Source organism: Nesoenas mayeri (assembly GCF_963082525.1).
Source record: "Nesoenas mayeri genome assembly, chromosome: 2".
Lineage (NCBI taxonomy): Eukaryota > Metazoa > Chordata > Aves > Columbiformes > Columbidae > Nesoenas > Nesoenas mayeri.
This window is the reverse complement of record NC_137543.1, coordinates 126107545-126128810: the sequence shown is the minus strand read 5'-3', so window position 1 is coordinate 126128810 and position 21266 is coordinate 126107545. Positions and strand designations below refer to the sequence as shown.

The window sequence follows — 21266 nt, the reverse complement described above, 5'->3', positions numbered from 1 at the left end:
TTGTTATCCCTCTTCTTCCACAATTCATAGTCTACTTCTTGCAGTCTTTTATCTTCCTACAACAACAAACAAAACTAAACCAACAAACAAACAAAACAAGGTTTCAAACAATATGAAAGCTATCAAGCTAGAAAAGTAGAATGTTATAGTGAAATAATTATCTGAAAATTTAAAGAAGGCAACAGGTCTTATATTTCAACATTTCCCCTTATTGCATGTTGCATCGCCTTCATTTTCTGAGAAGTTAACTTTTCAGTCTCTGGTGGTGATAATTAGAATACAAACTGCACATATGTCTGATTTTTCATCATGGACAGAAATTATGTAATTATTCAAATTATATCAGAATTTATATTCAGAAAATTGGTTGTCAGTCAGAAGTGTCTTCTTTATAAAATGACAAAATGACTGCACTAAGAGCAGATGAATTCTAGCATGAATATCCACTCACAGAATTCTCTCTTCTGTTATCACATTCTTAACATTTATTTGTCTTTGCTGGACTACATCCGCCTAGCAAGCCCTAGGAATGTATTTTTTTTCCACCGGAGATAAGAGAACTAAAAGAGATCACAACAAAGAGGGGGGTATATGTCAGACAATGAAGGACTTGGTTGCAACTACATTTTAAAATTTCAGCTGCCTAGTACAATATCAATATGCAGAAAAAATATTTTCCATAGATTTAATGCCGGTCACCTGAAATACCCCTTGAGAGTCTTAAAATTCAACCAATCCTGATGGCAGTGCCTTTTTCAGAAACTTTCCTTCAGGAGAAAAACACCCACAAGTACAGGTAGAGTTCAGAGGGCACAACTAAGCTAGAAGTTATTTTTCTATTGCTATCCATGTAGGAGTTGTACAAATGTTCCGAAACACAGAAACAGACATATCCATACATATGCACGTATAAAAGTTATTGTCAGTGTATAAGTTACTACTATCCTGAGACTGAAATAATTTATGTAACATCTGTTTTCATATTTTTTCTAATTTTTTCTAATTAACATGCATATTTAACGCATAAATGCTCAGACCACCTATTTTTCTGCTGATTTTGTCCCTTTCCTAAGTCATGTGTTCCTGTGGGGTGCTCGGCATAGATGAAGCATTAAATTTGGTTGGAGGAATAGTGGGTGAATAGTAAACAAAATATTTTGGACTATCCAAAAGAGGAAAGTATGCTAAGAAAATAATCTAAAAAATCTGACACGATGAGTTATAATATACAAGGAAAGAGACTTTCTAAAGAAATACAATCTTCTGTTCATGCATCAGAAGTGGAATGAAAGTGAACCCCCTACCTCTGCCCAAGACATTAAGTCAAGAGTTTAGCCTCTAAACTTTCAGTATCCCGACTTTCAGCTTGTATAGAAAAGCAGAAAGTAAAACTCTGAGCTTGTGCAAAACAAATTTAATGATGCCACAGTTGTGATTTTTTCCTTTCTCATTGCCAATGCTATAAATATTCACTTGGTGCTAGACATTACAAAGCACTGTAAGTCCACTATATGAGAAACGCACTAAATGTTGCCATTACATTGTGTTCTTCACTCAATATCAAATGGTTTAGGTTAAGCTAAAAAACTAAAACACTGAGGAGAAAATGAAGTCAGGGGAGTGGAAAGAATTTCTCTCTTTACATTTACAGAACTAGGGGGGAAATAACATAGGTTTATACAATCGAGTTCTTCCTTAGTAGCCCTTAAAACTGTGAATACGTTTTCGGCCATCTTTCTCCTACTGTCTTGTCATTACACATCTAAAACGAAGAGCAATAAAAGCACATGCCATCCTTTTCTGTATATATTCTACATAAACACTGGTTTAGCTGTACATCATCTACGTTTCTGTGAATTTAAAATCCATAATGGAATTCAAAGCAGGAGAAGAGGTGGGGAGGGAAGCAGGAGACTGTTCTTGTATCTGTCAGATCTTTTGTTGTGCTATCCATGGCAGAAGTCTACTTATCCCTACAGATGGGCAAGGCCTCCCTGGCCAAGCCTAAACAGACCCATTTGTGTCCTCCTGGGCCTGAAAGTCTCTCATACCTAAAGTTCAGATATTCCTCAGCTCATCTTATTTTAGCCATTATGAACAGAGAGACATATTACTCATTTGCCAGCTCATCAGTGAGCAGAAGACACGATCAATGCCTATCACTTGTTAGCCTTAACTATCTCCTCTCAGCACCTTCTCCCTACAGGTTTCATCAGATGCAAAGTTTGAAAGGCAATCACATTCCCCGTACAATCACAGGACACCAGTGACTGGCAGGTGATCCAACAAGGAGCCCCGAAAGGCAGCACATCTACCATTAAGCAACCTCTGTTAACTGGTGTGAATGGCACATCAGTTAAATGCAGAAACCATTAATCTTTCTTCTCTTTAGACCCTTTGCAACCTCAGACATATATTTTAAAATAGTAACCTTCTTAATTGCTGTGAAAGAGAACAATCTGTCTCTGTGGTCTCCAAATCAGAAGTCAAACATGTTAAATTTCTTTTCAACACTCTTAAAATACACTCAAGCCTCGAGCTGAAATAAGAATCCTCTCAGCATATAATAAAAATTAGGAATATAAACTCTCCATTCATACCTGAACAGCAATTTGCCACATTTTAATATTACAATTAAAACAAAGTGCAACTGATGAAAATGTAGTAGCGTACTGCAATCTCATGCCTACAATTATTACAGCTGGAGTGGACTTCAGTGAAACTGAAACCTGGGTCTTTGCCAGTATTTATATGGAAGCGCTTAGCACCACACATTCTGTGAGCAAACTGGACATTTAATACAGCCAAAATCTCTGCAATACTCCTGTTTCTTCAGCATTCTGTTGATATCCTCCAAACTGAAACACTCTGAAGTTCTTTTGAGCTTTCTAAGCCTCTTTCATTACCTTTGTATGTTTTTTAACACAAAGAATGTTACAGGCTTGAATCCTTACAAATGCAGATTTGTAAGAAGTGCAACCTGGGATTTATTAATGCATCCAAACCAACCATTAATCCTCACAATCTTTCCACAGTTACAAAGCACCTCTTTGTTTCAAACTCCTCTTCTGGCTTGGCCAGATTCCTTCTTCATTAACGCTGCTGAAGGAGCCTGTGGATGGCTTCTTCACCAACCCCAAAGGCCTGGTCCTCCCCTTCCAAACCTGCCCCTATCACTTTGGTGAAAGACTTGACCACCAAGCTCCTCTTCCTCAGACAGAGCAGGTAGAATCCCACCCCTCTGCTTGCCTGATGTTGGACACACATTTGCAAGGCTTTACGAAGCACCTGCTTTTACCACCACTGCAAATTCCACTGCTCTGAATTTGAACTGCAAGGTATAGGAAAAGATTTTCAGTAAAAATTTCTCAGATGCCACCCAACTTTTTTTACATCATAAGTCAATACTTCCACTATATATTAAGGAGGCATTGTTATGGTCACTATCAATGAAACTATCAAAACAAAGTCTGAAGCACTGCAGTTTTTCCTCAGTTGCCAGAGAATAAAGGGAAACTTCAGTATGTGCAGAATTGCTTCTCTAGTGTAATTTTTTGAGGGAAAACATAGGAGGAGAAGACAGCACTACATGACGTGGCCTAATGTTGAGTTAGAGGAATTTCTAACAGCTTCCATTTAAATTATATAGAATCTCAAGTATTCAAAAAAAACATGTCTTTAGCACTTGTACTTTAAATTTTACCAATAAATTCTGAACTAAAACTTCATTAGCTTTGAAAAGATCTAAATTATTCTACTGTTACCATCATAACTTCTGCACGTGAGCCAACACTCACAGTTCCCATTGTACTCATCATTAATAATAATTTGTGTATTAAATAAACAGGTAGACTGAAGACAGCTTCCCAGAAACCTCACTGACTTTGCCCTTTGCCAATTCTAGCAGCCCAGAGACACATACTCACAAGAACTGCAGACATTTCAAAACAATTTAGCGTGTTGCTAATAAGAGAGGATAGGGTCCACATGAAGTCCTTAACGGGTGGCTGTAGTATAACACTCTTGTACATGATTTTGTTTATAAGCACTATTCACCTTCGTCGAGCTCTCTGCAGCGCAGAACAGCAATCTGACTGATACATCCCGCAGGTAAAAATGCCGTGATATCCCTTGCGTAAACTCATACAGCTACATTTCAGAAACACAATTTTCATCAACAGGGAATCGAGTCCAAACTAGCAATTTATATCTTATTAAGAAATTTCTGACTATGAATTTGACTCAATTCTCTCTGTCAGTTACATTTATAACTCTCAGGTCAGACATTTGAGGATACTGTGCATTAACAAAGGGCTGAAAAACCTGGTTTTGCCAGTGCTAGCATTGTCTGCAAGCTCTATAAACTGCTGCATTCATTCAACTACTAAAGAATGCCTTTGCAACCAGCTGTCATAGAAGTTCTTTCTATGGAAGCAAGGTTACATGCTCACAAATTGTAGGACCAATCTACAAAATACTTCAAGCATATGCACACAAAAAACAAATCTGTAAAGTGAAATTAAGTTTCCAAAGCATGTCAGTTCCAGGAGTCCATATAAAGATTCAAGAATATCAGGTTAAAAGGCACCAAGCTGCCTTGATTATATCCAGTAGATTAACAAAGAGCTATCATCCCATCTATTTACCACCTCTACATGCAAAGGTTGAAACTGTGCATTACAGAGCACCAATTATAGAAAGAAGCATCACATTTTTCCAACTATGTATTATACTTCATTGGGACATGACTCCACTTTTGGTCACTGTGCATTTGGTGTACATTAGGTTTGCAAATGGAGACGTGAAAGCTGCACATTTAATATTGAATGTGTGACTGCCTGGTCAGCGAATCAGAGAGATTTACCAGTGTAAAGACATGAGAACCTGCTTTAATAAACTCTGTATGTTTCCACCTCTTACAGTGCCTTTAGCATCTGCTTAACAGGTGGTTGAAGCCATCTTAGATGTACAAATAAAAAGGAGCCCTGAACAAAATGTTTACCCTCCAACTACAGACTTTTGAAACCTCTGATAAAGGTACCAAGTTTAGCAGAGGAAAAATCACTTCACTCTTGTAAAAAGACTGTAATCATTCCTTTCTACCTTCCCTCTATGTCCACCTAAATTTCTTATGGACTTGCAAGGAAAAGTGCCAACATATGTGGCCTCCTGATTCTCAGGCACCTATAGTACTGTGTATAGAACCTCCTACATCTCTCTTCCTTAGGAGCACAGCTCTTACTGTGGACAGTAAAGCTTACTATAAGCATTGCAGTCTTTCTGGGGACTCCAAATCCGTCATCACAGCCAGGTCAGGTTTGGAGATTTTTCTGCATTCCTCAGCAAACCAGAATCACACTGGATATAAGACACGTAAAATTTAACTTCTCAGGTAAGCAGTAGATGAAAACGTACAATAGGAGTCCTACCTTCTTCAATAAATCAGAACAGAAACAATTACAAAAAGGCCTTATCTGAGAAAGGCAGGGAATAGGTCCACAGCTTTGAATGTTCAGCCCTTTCAGTTGTGAGAGGTAGGAGAAGGATCACAAACTTGATGCTGGTAGCGAGGCTGAGGAGGTCGAAGTTCTGCAGGCTCTGTTTGATGCCATATTCATATAGGGAGGATGACCTGCACTGAGCACACTATTGTCAGGTAGCTGGTGGATTAACTACTTATTTTTATCAGAACTTTTTGTTTTTCCAATTTCCACTTTTCAAAATCAATTAATTGAAAATAACTAATTAATTAAAGTTTCTGATATACTAAACATCTTCAACCTTAACTCACTTGACAGAAGTGTGTTTTCTACCTGCTGTATTTTCGAAACATATCACGAAAGAAGTAACAAAATCTTTGAAGGTACATGTGAATGATCTCTTTCAGTGCCAGATTTCAAGTAAAAATGGATTAATGTGGCCATCTTGAGCACAACACCATGCAGAAAAATACCACTGTTAGTTTGTTCAAAACCTCTGGAGCATCTATGAAAATATGGTCACACTCTGTGAGAGAATACATGCATTCAAGTTACTGAAAAACATGATGACACCAGCAGTTGGAAAGACAAACATGTTCTATCAAGTTGTGTGCATCATCATCATCTGTTTTAAGAGATACTGTCCAGAGCTTTGTTGTGCAGAGCTTTGCTTACTGTCACGCCTGCCTTGGACCTCCACAACACTACAGAAATATTTTGCTTTTTAATTTCTCTACCACTTTCACAGTATGAGACTATATTTCTTTTTTTGTGTTCTGTCCTGATCAATACTCCACATTGTAAGGGGGTCGCTAATTCAGTCCAGCCTCTTGGTGAGACAACTTAAGGCTTGAGAGCCAACTTAAGGTTTGAGAGATGGCACTGGTAAGCTGCATGTCCCCAAAAAGCATATACAAAGCTTGCATCTTTACACTGATTTACTGAACGCAGCAGCTCGTTTTAATAAAACCATCCCAAAACATAAAATTGATTGAACCAACTGCTGTGCAGGGCATACACAACAGCTGATCAAAATCATTCAAGATTTTTATTCCTATAGAATATCTCCAGAGCTCATAGAGTTTTTCCTACTTTATTACTTCTGTTCTGATACACAACTCACTTAGGCAAGCAGAAACATTAAGGCTGATATTTGTTCTGATAATTTTAACCAGAAATTTAGATAAATTGCAAATAATCTCACACATGAAAAACCAAACTAGAAGGCAAATATACTTGATAATCACCAGTAGTTTTAATAATGTAAAGACTACTATCTTTCCAATTATCACTCTTCAAATGATAAAACATGCCTTGACTAATTGTTCCCAGAGAAGCTCAGAAATACATCACACAGGTTACTCTAAAGGCCACAACATTTCTTTCATTTCAAAAAGTCTTAATGGATAAATTTATAATAGCATTTTAATATAAAAAAGAACACGGTGCTTTAAAAAGGCAGCCAAAGATGAAAACTTTTTCCAACCTGAAAAGATATCATTGCTAACTTTACTTTCCTTACAGAAAATATCACCGATAAGAGTTTATCTATTTTGTTGAGCATAACAAAAAGTTCACCTTTTCAGAGTGTGCTACATGAAGCTTTGCTTGCCTTTTATATAGCAAAGTAATTTTATGGTATTGTGTCACAATGAAGGACAAAGATAAGCCAACTGTTTGGATTCCTCTCCTTTATGTTGTGGCTTTGATCACTAACAATGCTGCGTGAACAGCCAACAGAAGGCTGACATTTCATAAAATATGCAGTGATAAAAACTAATACTGTAGCATCTGGGAGCGATATATAAAATGCAGAAATACACCTAATAACTGTGATCTTAAATTACAAGTTACTAAAAGCTAAATAAGCAGCATACCTTAAAGAAAGAGAAAGATTAAGACAGGATTTTTGTGTTTGTACTTCTAAAAAACAAATTTAAAAAAATTAATCCAAGATATGCTATCTATTATTCTTAACAATACCTCTGGTTCCCTTGGATCTTAAAAGCAGCCTTGTAGAACAGTGCTTTTTTCCTGTATCATTAGGTATCAGCACAAGCTAAACACATTATAAGGCTTCTTTGTGCTGTATTAATGCTTTAATGCTTTGTGAAGTCTCCTTTATTGTCTCTTTTAAAATATCAATCGCACAAAATAAATATAAAACATGGTGACTGACTTCACTGTTATGGGAAAAGCTGAAGCTCTGCGATGACCAAAATAAGCAAAACTGCTTCCGATAAGCTGCATAAATTAAGTAAATCTCAGAACAGAAATTACATTATTTTCATTTATTTACCTTAAGAACATTAAGAACATAGAAGACAGGCCACATAAAATGGAGGATTACATCCTAGAAAGTAGTGAATCCCTAAAGAACTTAAAAGTCAAAGTAAATAACCAACTGCTTTTTTTTGCTCTTACTATGTCGCTGTAGCTAAGAAGCTACAAACAAACCCTGGGTGCATTACAGGGAAATATATGGTAGTACTAAGGACCTGAAATTATCTGCACATATGGCATCACTGGAATGCCATAATCAGGCCTGGTATCTTAAATTTAAAGGAAAGTCGAAATTAAAAGGGCCCAAAAAAAGGAGTTACGAGAATAACAATCAGGAAAACCTTCTTGTTATGATGTGTGTCTAAGAGATACAAAATCAGTATATTTAGTTTATTTATAATAAGATTAAAGGTGACTTGAGATCTGCAGATAACTATCCGTGGAAAAGATGTAATAGTCAATAACTCTCTAATCGAGCATAGAAAAGGATAGTAAGACACAGTTACTGCAAAGCAAAACTCAGACAAATTCAATCTAGAAATACAACATCTTAACTATTACATCAGGTTAACTATGGACATAAAGCATCTCCTCTTGTATCTTAAACATCAAAGGCTAAAGGTGAAGTAATTATTTTGGTTAAAAAAAATATTAAACCTTTATCTTGTATTATGTCAAAGACAGAATGGCTAAATAATCAAAACTGAAAGCAGTTTGTTAAAGAAACTGCTATAAACAATTAACTTTAAAAGACACTTTTACAGGCCAATTTCTCCAATTACTCAATACAAAAAATTACTTTATATAATGTAACATAAAAATAATTTCAGGGAAGAGTATATTCAGAAGAATATATCATCAAGAAACAAAGGAAGAGCTACTTGTGTGGTGCAATAGGTTAATCAGCCACTGGTCATCCATAGATCTTTCAGTTTGAGGCCGAAACAGTTGAACAAAAATCAAAGCTAAAATAATTGCCCCAAATATTCTGAATATAATGGTGCAACACCTGCTTATGGCACCATAAAAAAGGTAGAACTTCCTCAGCATAGTTACGAGATTCAGAAAAATGCTTAAAGACCTAATTGTATCAAGGAAAACATAACAAACTCACCTTTTTAGCATTAGGCCCTCATTTAGTAGCAAGGGAGAAGGAATTATGTATCAGATGAAAAAGAATGCAAAAGAAAATCCATATTTGGTGCCTGAATAACCGTGAAGCATATTTTCTGTCTGAAAAACCCATAACAGTTTAAGTACGTGGGAGGCAATTGTCCTTGTGCTTATAATTAGAGTCCGAATTTAAGGATTTCACTGCTTAATGCACACCCACCCGCCTGTTATTCTTACCATGGTTTTTTATGTCACTTAATGGAGATGAATACTCTTTTCCCACCTCATATTTACATCAAGGCTATTTAATTTTTTTAGGCTGCTATAATAGGTTAAACGGCAGTCTCAACATCACTCTTCATCTCCCACTGGACAACGAATGGCATTATAAGACTGAGAATAGATGAAGGGATATTTACATTCATAATGTTCTTGACTATAACATTTATGTAAATTATGATTTTACATTTCCAAATACTATAATTCTAAGTTTCAATGAACACTTTACTACTGTTTCATCATTAACTTCCTATGTACATTACATGGAGAGAAAACACCAACGAAAAATAAAGAAACTAAAGTGCTGCGATCAGAGAGGTACAGATATTCTGCAAAAGGAGAAAAATGCTTTGTTCCTAAATCAATCTTACCCCTATATAGAAAAGGTGTTGGATTACACCTCACCACTAATTCAGAGCGCATAAAACCTACAGAGGTATGTAAGAAGGTAACAAAACTCAAATTTTACATTTCTGGCTTATATTTCAACTGCCACAAAATTAAACAACTGTACTGCTGATGAAAATGATTTTTTTTCCCCATCTGCATAAATAATATTTTTACTATTCATTGACAAAATGCCATGGAAACACTATGTTAATTACAGAACTGCATGTAGAGTTTGGGAACATATTTACAGATGTTATAAAAGAATGAAAAACTCAAAAATATCAATTTTCATTAAATAAGCTGTTGCTCCACCAAATGGATATAATGGTTTCTAAAAATCCTCAGAGTGGAAAAGGAACTTTACAGTTAAGAAGAATATTCAACTCTCATATCTATCTTAACATATACACTCACACAAAAAATGTATATTTCTATGTATGCTTTGTCATAATTTTTCTGTGATGGTCAGCTAAGTATTTCCTTCAATCTTTTAACATGTGACTCAAAAAATCTACGCTTCCAAAATGAAAAACTGTCAAATCAAATATTCTGACTTATTTTGAAATGAGGAGCTTTTTTATCTTTTGGTAAGAGTTTAGTAGGACATATTCAGACTGTAAATGCAAATATATGTAATGAAACAGCTCTCAAACTACCAGTCTCAGATGCGTATGTTATTTTTAAAGAGGTGATTCCCTGGTACCTGAGAACCACTATGTGAATGCAGAAATGCTACTTATCTGAAAGAAGCAAAACTGGGCACATGAGACGAGTCAGATCAGCCCCGTGTATGATGAAATTGCTGCTTATGGATGTTGTTTTTCAAGTTACTCAGCATGTAAGCATTAGAAGATACAACTTGAAACTCAAGGACTGTGTATACATTTGAAGAGAAACCCTATAATAAAGAACAGTGACTTTCTGGTAACTCTTACCTTTGTGCCATGTAATAGAAAAGAATCTAAAAGGACTTCACGTTTTATGTTCCAGTTTGGCAGGTGGAAGATGTATGGACTCAATCGATGACTCAAACCATCAAACTGTCTCTTCCATTAAGTATCATTTCCCTTTCCACAATTGCTTGAATCAACTTTATTTTTTGCGTGAAATACTAAATTTCCCAAGTTTCTGCTGAATGGCTAGCAAAAGGGAAGTCAGTAGGGGTATCACTGCTGCACCGGTCTGAATTATGGCTACCAAAGACCGGTACCAAATACTGTGAAAAGAGTCAGTTATTTTGTGGGACCCTTAACAGCAAAATCATCAGGGATGTTGAGGAAACCTTCCCAAACTTACAGAGCTTGTTTGTACAGGAAACAGTGAAGTCAGTCTAATACCACTCTCTAATATTTGCTGCTGGAAAATACTGAAACCTTGAACTAACCTCAATACTAACTACAAAAATTAAAATAGTCACAAGTTGCTGAAAACTATTTGAATACTGCCTAAGTCTGATGTGCAGTTTTTACTACAACTCTTGAAAGAAGTTTGCCCATGAATTCTTCTGTGTTTCAGGTTCCTGCATTTTAATTTTGACCATTAACTATATATTCAAGAAAGCAATTACATCAGAAGAGCAGTGTCAGAAAAGTTACAAAAAACTACATTAGCCAAATTTTCTTTTCAAAGAATCTAGAATCATAAGGCAGATCACTGTGTAGAGCTTCACAACTGAAGAAATCTGCTGAATACTAGAACTTTCTTTTTTATTTTAAATAGTTCATCCTTTTAATGATGTATTATATTATCTTTTGGAATGAGAAACAGATTTTGTATGAGAATGTTTTCATATTTATAATAACCTATTACATATATTTTCTAAAAATCTAAACATTAAAGTAAAACAAAACCATGACTTTTTCACCCCAAAATGCTACAAATCCACGCAGCTTTCATAACTATTGTTTTCATGAAAAAAAAAAACAAACCTACAAATTCATTCAACATCTACACTTCATTCCTCAAAATATATTTATTGTATGAAATGAATACAGATATATAATTATTTGGCCACTACTCATCTAGCTGGTCACTATATATCCAGAGCAAAGTTTCACACTACAAAATATCCTCAACTGGAGCACTAAATCCTGATTAGACACAACTGATTCACAACTTAAACATTTAGCCATTTCCTTTGCTTTTGTCAGAACTTACTTTTTACAAAGTAAATGTTTTTCAAAATTTTGAAGTCAAAACCCAACTGAAGGTACTGTATGAGTTTTCTGTTAAATAAAACCAACCAACCAACGAACAAACCAAAACTCACAAGCAAAAAATAAAAACAACAAACCACAAAACAAAACCCCATAAGCAACTTCACTAAATTCCCGTTCAAGTATTTATATTCCTAGTGAATAGTCAGTAAATCTGAACATTCAGACAAGTACTCCTGTATTTGCTTTAAATTAAGTGCTTTCCAAAGTCTAAGTCTAAATGACCAAAAACAACTAAGTACAATCTGTGCTTTCAAGAACAATGTGTATTTAAGGTCTCCTTCCCATTTACTCATGGAAGAAATGCTATTGCTTCTGGATTTTAAATTCAGTAAAATCACTTCCTGTCAGATGGTATGAGTGTCTCCAAGCGAGAGTGTCTTGATCTGCTTTTTGTTGTTATGTTTTATTGGAAGAACATATTCACATCTTCCTTTTGTTCCCTCTGTTCCTCTCTTCCCTCCACCAAAGGTAGCTATGCGAGAATGACAACTTTTTCTTGGCTCCAGCTTAGAGGATATTTCAATATATAGAATATATTTCCAAGATTTCAAAATACGTGAGATTAATGTCCCAAGACAAAGTTTGAACATTTTTTATAGTGTAGAGAAATTTTGTAGAGAAATGCTTCTTCCACATGACATCTTTCACTAGACCAGGTTGCTCAAAGCCTCATTCAACCTGGCCTGGAATACTTCCAGGGATGCGGGCGGCATCCACAAACTTCTCTGAGCAGCCTGTTCCAGTGCCTCACCACCCTCATGGTGAAGAATTTCTTCCTTATATCACATCTAAATTCATCCTCTTCTAGTTTAAATCCATTAGCCTTTGTCCTATCCATACCGGCCTTGGTAAAAAGTCTCTCTCCACCATTCTTACAAGCGCTCTTTAAATATTGAAAGGCAGAGGTAAGGTCTTAGTACTGGGAGTTCCAACTAGCGAAGCTAGTTTCCTGGTTAAAATGACAACAAACTATAAAGCAGGCACCAAGCACAATGAAAAAGAGCTCTGCCAGATCTGGCTGGGTTCTGTCCAAGGCCAGCCCAAACTTCAGAGCCACATGGTCCAAAATGAAGCTCAGGAGACCAAAGAGAAAGACTGCCATGGGGCAGGGGCAAGAGAGATCCAGCAGAAAAAAAATCACTGCCAGAGGCAACTTGAACCGAGGAGGACGTGAAGTTGTTCCAGTTTTGTCAAGTGAGGATCAGCTACATATCGTGGTTAAATCCTGACAAGGTACCAAGAAAGAAGAAAGAATGTCTGAAGAGAATGTGGTAATACACACAGTAGATCTACTCCCTACCAGCAGAATCCAACAGCTACTGAAAATAAAACTATGGGAACGACTGGTCTTGAGGTGATATTATGTACCATTGTGGGGAACTGATATAACTTGATTTTAGTGCTTTGCAAAATAACTCTCAACCCCAAGCCTGTTCTTCCTCTCTTTGAAGCTGCATGTCCTGAAAGTTTTGCTATATCTAAGAAAAAAACCCTTAGCTTTCAAGTATTGCTTGCTATAGCCCATCTCTGCAAAGCAGGTCCAGGCACTTGGACCACCCACACTGTAGCAACAGCAACAACAAAAACACTGCAATGAATGCGTGTTGGGTTCTGTTTGTTGGGGTTTTTTTTCATTTTTTTGAAAGACTTAAAATGTTCAGCTCATACAGATGTGTGATGACCTCTATGAGCTGCGTCGCTGTGTAACAAATGGGTAATTTAGTTGCTCCACAAACCACAGATTATTGTAGTGTTTAAGAAAAGATGCCATCTGTAACATGATTGCAAGTCACTAGATAAAGCTTTTTAGACCGATACAGAAGTTTATTTGAACTTAAAGGAAGTAACTGACAAATTATAAAATGCCACCTATTCTACAGCCTGTAAGAAAATACATAAAGTCATTCAGAGATTTCTTCTTAGAAGGTACTGCATTTCAAATTCTAAGCACTTTCTGCAACATTTAATTATCTGAGGTATTTCCTCTGAAAAATAAAGTCCATGTTACCTAATGTTTCATAACCCCATTTATAAAACGAACGCTTCAGAGCCAGGCTGCAAGTCAACAATTATCAGCTATTGTATGGGATTTAATTACTCCTGAAGTCAAAGGAAATATGTTTAAAGCTATATAGTACTTTAGTTTCCTTATAAATAATTTCAACAGTGAAACTGGTTTCACCAGTTTCATTATTATGTCAACATAAAAAGTCTGAAATGCAAGAAACCAGGAAGTGTTAAGTGAAATCAACCTTGGAGAAGACTGGAATAATTTCAAGCAGAGGGAAATACCGGAAAATAAGTAACTGTCATTTGCAAATATTTTGTCTTCAGAGAAATTATTGGTCTTAAACATAGGTTTAAGAAATTAGGAATAATAAGTATAACACGTGACATGAGCACTATCACTTTCCCACCACAAAATTCTTAACATGATTTAATTCAAAGTCTGAAAAATCTACAGCAAATCAGTCCTGAAACAAGTGTGTCAAGCTTACTGTGAAGTAAGCACATGGATATATATTTTTAAAACAATTACACACATCTGAAATTCTAGGTTTCTTCAAAAACTTTGATTGCAATGTTCTTATCTAAAGCAATATTCATTGCTTTCTTTAATGAAATTTCTATTTTCTTGTTTTCCTAAGAACAGCTGAAAAAGGTGAAATAGCCAAGGACAGAAGACATTCAGTGTTCAGCAAATGGGGGATGGGGAAAGAAAACAGGTGCATTTTGGCAGCCTCTTTTAATAATGAAGACAGAGAAGGCAATTTAATTTTTCTTCCTTTCTCAGTTTCACTCAGCAGCCAACAAGAAGCAGCAGATTGTCCTGGTTTTGGCTGAGATAGTTAACTTTCTTCCTAGTGACTGGTATAGTGCTGTGGTTTGGATTTAGTATGAGGAAGATGTTGATAGCACACCAATGTTTCAATTGTTGCTAAGTTAAGGACTGCTCAGCTCCTCATGCTCTGCCAGCGGGGAGGTGCACAAAAAGCCAGGAGGTGACAAAGCCAGGACACATGACCCAAACTGGCTGAAGGGATATTCCATACTATATAATGTCATGCTAAATATATAAGCTGGGGGAAGCTGGTTGGGGGATGGGATCACTGCTTGGGGATAGGCTGGGCAGTGGTCAATGAGTGGTGAGCAATTGTCCTGTGCTTTTGTATATTCTGTTGTTGTTGCGGTTATTATTATTATAACCATCATTATTATTTATTTTTATTATTGTTCTTATTATTAGCATCATCATTGCTTATTATTATTGCTGTTATTATTATTGCTGTTTTTATTATCGCTGTTATTATGATGTTATCTTCCTTTGATGTCCTATTAAACTATCTTTATCTCAACACACGAGTTTTACTTCTTTTCGATTCCCTCCCTGTCCCACCAGGGGGGAGGAGTGACTGAGCTGCTGAGTGGCACTTAGCTGCCAGCTGGGGTTAAACCACGACACAGATCTATTGATTCTATGCATGCTACGTTACTGTATTTTTAAGTAAAATGAAGAGATTAAATGGAAGGTAAGAGCAGCCACCACAGCTTTGAGTTTGCATCTCAAGTATCAAGACTTGTCTGTACCCTGGTCCACCACTGAACAGATGTAACATCCCCTTTGCAAATGAAAGGTATCTGGTGGGTTACAGACAGAGCGCTGCTGCTTGAAGCCAGTGGATTGCACTGGTCTGAATGCTGCTTCCAACGCTTGGAGTCAGAGAGGAGGGAAGCATCACACCACTGAACTTTGCTCACTCTGAACTCGCCATGGGGTAGAAGCCAACTTTGTCAAAAGCCTTCATACTTAAAGAAAGATCTCCCAGGCTTGTTCATGAGGGCAAAAATCTTGTCTTATATTAAATGTATACTGTCAATCAGAATATTCAAAAGCTGTTATAGTGATTTTCAACAATTTTAACTAGTTTTTGAAAGACACGTATTCTCTAGTAATAGGAAAAAAGCTATTTTAATCAGCTTTTCTAAGTAACAAATACATTTGCAAAATTATGTAGATCAGTACAATAAGTTAATTATAATTATTTACTACAGCATTATCATGCCATTTTTTAATTTCATGAAGTTGGATGCAATGACAAATGATCTTGATACAACCTATAACAAGCAATCTAAACACTTGAAAATGCTAAAATCATATAACCAGCCACATACATACAAAAAGAGTAAGCCATGAAAAGCACAAGTCTTTGCCTCTCAACTCTTTTTGACAGTTCCAAAATTCAGGCACACATCCAGAAGAACTTTCTGCCCCACGTCTGGTCAGTAAAGAAATTGAGGTTAACCTTTAATTTTTAATGTCACCTGCAGCCAGTGGCTGCTTTTTCTAATGCAAGTGACAGATAAACAGCAAAACACTCCCAAGATGATACACAAAGCACCACACACCATAAGTGCATTTTTATTTTTATACCAACTCAATTTCTCAAATGGATAACCAATGTTCCTACTAATTTACATTAAGAATTGAGTGAGGCGTGAAAATTGTTCTGATGCATAGGCTCTAATGTACTGCATAGTGTTCTGTACTTTATTTCAACACTAGAAAAAAACTAACTACACTTAAAAGGTACAGAAACTACACATACAAGAACATAAGCGCATATATGTCTTACAAAATCTTTCAGAAAGGGTTTTAAATTATCAAGAGCAATATGAAGGAAAAATAACTGATTAAAGTCAGTGATGGAAGTCAGTAAATGCAAAAAATTTTTCCTATTAAAATGAATTCCCTGACCTTCAGTCTCTTGAACCAGTGTTTTTATGTAGACCAATACTAGTACTCTACACTGCTAGCATTTCAACTTCCTAATTCCTTTACACAATTCAATAGCATCACCTTCACATTTGCAAGGTAATTCCGAACTAAACAGAGGGAGTATGGCAAACTGAGGTATTATAATCTAGCTATTTAAGGCGAAACTGGCAAGTCTTTAATGGCAAACACTGTATCATTACTAAACCTTGCCATGTTGTTAATGTAAGGAGATGTTTGAATTAGATAGTGAATGGCCCCTCCAGGTCGGGACTTAGGGTGTGTTATGTGAGAAAGCAAAGAGAAGCTCCGGCTGACACTGCCCATGTTTCACCAGTTCAGTGGAAAGCAGATCTCAATACAGTTATCTGTCACTTTTAAAACCAAATACTATAGTAAATATTTTCACTTCTCTCTTAAAATGTAACATAGTTAAGTGGGGAGAAAAGCACCTATGTTGGTAAAATAAGATTTTTATTTTTTTTTTACAGAAAGGGTGTTTGAAATAATTTTTGGACAACTAGAGGAAAGACATCACGAACATTGTTTTTATAAATGCTAAATGTGTAACTATGACATCAATGAAAAAAAACATGGAAAATTTAACTTACATAGTGGCAGGTGCTCAAATGCAAAGGAGACCGTTGTCCTTAGAATTATATTCTCCACACATTGATCAGTCAAGCAGCGTTGGGATAAGGCCCAGCCACCAGGAGCAAGGATGCTGGAGTAGCAGTCCCTGTACCAGACTTCTGAAACTGACCTTTGGATGGAGAATAAAGATGCTTCAGGAAAAAATGCTAAAAACATTTTTTAAGTTTTAGTTTGACCTGAAGGGATTCAGCTGACCAAAGGCATTGGATTTCTTCTGGAAATTTCCATATAACAGAAAGTCAAGTGAACAAAACTAGTATTTTTTTTTTTCAAGTCAAATAAGTATTTCACATAATTATGTAACAGGAGAGACGGATACAACATGTAAGATACGTCCATGTGGTTCAATTTATTTACTTTTAAGAAGACAATAATGGCAGAGAGAGAACTTGAGCATTAACAAAGACTTCTTCAGTGTTCAACCTGAAAATTGTATCAACCTGCAATTCTTGGCTATTTCTCAGCATTATTTTCAGTTCTTCCTCCTGTGACTGAACTTCTTAAAAACCTGTATTTTACAAATTTCAGTAACTTGATATTGTTAGATGTATTTTCTAGAAAGTGGTTCATTAATTTTTAATAAGAATAAAAAAATGTACAGGGTTCTATAGCACACTACAGCTGGTCATAAACATACTAAAAATTTTCAAGGCTATGGTTCTAAGAAAAATTTAAATAAAATTCCAACAACTGATCAGCCATCTATCTTTTATTAACTCTTTTTTAACTGTTCAATAATGAACTTGTAAATCAATATTTCTTTAAGTCATTCTTCAAAACGTGACATAATTAAACTCTATTCACATAACAATGGGAAATATTGCTATTTTAAAATATTTTTTTCTTATTAAAAATATGTGAAGTTAACAGTGTTGAATTGGAAACAGCATCTTCCACTTTTTGAAAAGCTGGTACTTCACTGTGTTTCTACAGTGTTTCAATTAGAAAACTAACGAACACAACCATCAAGACACATTTAGAAGAAAAGTCTTAAAGACACTGATTTTGCAAGTAAGTATCCAAAGGCTCCTGTAATCTGACCACTGCTGTCAAAATCAATTAAATTGCATTTAAAAATAAACTGTGAAAAACACACTCACTTTGAAGAAATAAATTTTGGAGTTTCTTTTTTAGAAAGTAAAATAAACACAATTGTCTACACATGAGTATATTACACAGTTCCAACTAAATAGTTATGCTTTTTTGGGGTTGGTTGGTTGCTTTGGGTTTTTTTTTTAGTTTATTTTTGTAGGGTTTTTTTGGTTTTATTATGTGGGGCCTTTTTGTGTTGTTGTTTTTTGTTTGTTTGTTTGTTTTAATTTGGATTAGCTTCCTAGTTGCAATATACTGGTATATAAATATATTTTTATTGTAGAGCATACTTTGAGTTATTAAGCCTGGCATTAAATTTTGTAACAAGATGTAATATATCTAATTCAAGAGGGCTCAGAGTATTCCTGTATTACTTATTAATATGTTAAGTGAATGTTTGGACAATTGATTTCAAGTAGGTTTTGTGACTAAAACATGTGACAAAATACAATTTTCAGATTACATAGTCCATTTGTCATAACTACTGCTCTTTCTAATTTCTATAGGTGTTAACAACTTAAAAAAAAGCCTCAATGACTAAATAAAGAACAGTAGCGAACTCAGAACCTAAAAGCAACCATCAGCATCATTTATATACAGCCATTAGCAAAGTATCTTTACTGCTTTTCCTTGCTGTTCTCCTTTCCTACCTTCTTCTGCTGCTTTTTATACCCTCCTTCCTGCATTTTCCCCTTACACAAACCAAAGCCTGAAAATAAAGAACAGTGAATATGTGTATTTGCAAAGGACTTAACTACACTGAGACTACAGTCTTGTACTGAGGTAATAATGAACAATAACAAATGTATTGCTCAGACACCGCAAGTCCACTCAGTCACACCTGGATCCGATCAGTCACTGGACTGCTTAGAAAGATCAATATATTTGACATACTGATCCTGTAAATTCTTATGGAAATAGGAGAAACATCCCCAGGCAATGGCTTAAATAATGTTTATGTATCAAAAGAAAATACTACTCTATTTAAGTTCTGAAAACAGAGGTGGTGACAATGTATTTCATACCAGTGCAGCACAATGACTTACATATTATTCATGGTGCTGTGATATTAGTTTTCAACAAGTTACACTGTAGAACGGTCTCTATCACTGCATTGATGTTTCCTGAGTTGTAAGTGAGTCAAATAGAGTATGGAGAATGGGAAAAGCATGGACTAGCTGAAACAAAAGGAATGACTTACTCTGAATATGAAGAAAATTTTACCAGTGGAAATTTAAAAACCGAAGATATGAATAAGATATGAATAAGTTACAGTTAATTTACAGAACAGAACATATGACTATGTTTTGTATAACACGACACAACTTATAAAGATTATTTTTCTCAAAAAGTAAGAGAGAAAGTAATTTGACTACATGAACTCGAGAGTATCCATAAGCAGAAATAGGGAAAAAACTGCCTGTATTTGAGCAGAGGTGCTGACATCCTCATGTAGACTGACCACTTTGTCTGAAGGATCCATGTAGGCATTTCTGAAACCTACATGGGGACTGCATAAATCACTGCCATGGCAAAGGCAGACCATCTGGCAGACTTCTTGAACATTTTTCACATAAAATAGTCTTGAAAATAGGAATAAAAATCTTTCCTTACTTGTGCAGATGCCTATATACCCACATATGATGGAGGAAAGCAAGATTTTGGTATCATAACACCTAACAACTAGAGTTACCCCAATGTTTCAGGAACAAAACGCAGATAATTTAACTTAAATTTATAAATGGAAGCGTTTAGGAAAGCTACCTTTTGCAGCTAACAAAATACACACAGCAGTACATACTTTCCAAGGGAGTCTTTACATTTCTCATGGTCCACTGCTCCCAAAACTATGTTCCTGAGTGGAAGACTGAGAAGGTGAAAAAAATCGTAATGCTTTGTCACTTGTTCTCAGTAAGTCCTACTTCACTATCCTTCCAATATACATTAAGCTAAAGCCACTCAGTGGGTCAGGGAGGAGAGAAAAGGCAAGGACACAAAGAAAAGAAACTAGTTTTATTTTGCTCTTCTCTGTTCTTCCTCCTCTGATTCTGTTTCCCACAAAAAGAAATTACATAACTAAGAATAACCGCAGAAAATTATACAAATTACTTTGATATTTCACTATTTTAGTAAATACGTTTGAATCTCTTCTTACGAAGATTCAGTGGCATTTCGAAGATTTATGCTGGATCTAAAGCTGAATGGTTTTCACACAGTCTTTCCATTTTAGTAAACTAGATTAACTTTGAATAACCACGTGCTACTTCTTTGACATCTGTCCATCATAATACTGTACCAGAATTAAAAACTAAAAATACTAAAACTGACATCAAGCTCCACTGAAAAGTATCCTAAGAAGAAGAATTTGTTTAAAAAACGAATATGTGGCATACTTGAAGTATGGTATTTGGTTACCGAAGAGAATCTAGGAATGTCCGACTTCTCCATTGCTTCTCAGGTGCACAAAAAAGCATTTTAAGGTGCCAGAAGCCGAGCGAGATACTCACTTGTGTAGGTCTATTAAATCTGTGAATGCAGGAGCTGCTGCATTTCACAGTCTATTATTTATATGACAGAATGAAGATCTGAAAACATGAAATATAGCCTTAAATTATTCACTTATTCTTTTCACAAAAGGAGAAACCGTCAATCTAACACTAAAAGACTTCAAGCATATTTCTAAAGGTTTCATGAAAATTGCCTTATTTATCAAAACTTTATTCCCTCCGTTTGTTCATTAAATACTGTAGCTTTGCATTAAGGTCAAGCAGTGCCAACCAATTACTGTTGTCGGAAAAGTCGTACTTCCTTAATACTCAAAGAAACCACGGTATACAGTGAATTATTTTAATAGGCAAACTGAACACTGCTTACCCAAAGTACATTTCAACCATAAAAATGTATTTTAAGGGTTTCTATCAACAATCAATTATAGTACTATTTATTATCACAGCAGCATTAAGCATGATTCTTTGTCTGCTT

At 35.6% G+C, this 21266-nt stretch overlaps 1 protein-coding gene across 1 annotated transcript in view; it reads right to left on the bottom strand.

The window, feature by feature from the left end:
• Positions 1-21266, bottom strand: part of TBC1D5 (TBC1 domain family member 5) — a gene marked incomplete at its 3' end in the record, with an annotated part of 285960 nt that overhangs the window by 230850 nt on the left and 33844 nt on the right. The gene's annotated exons all lie outside the window — the stretch shown is intronic.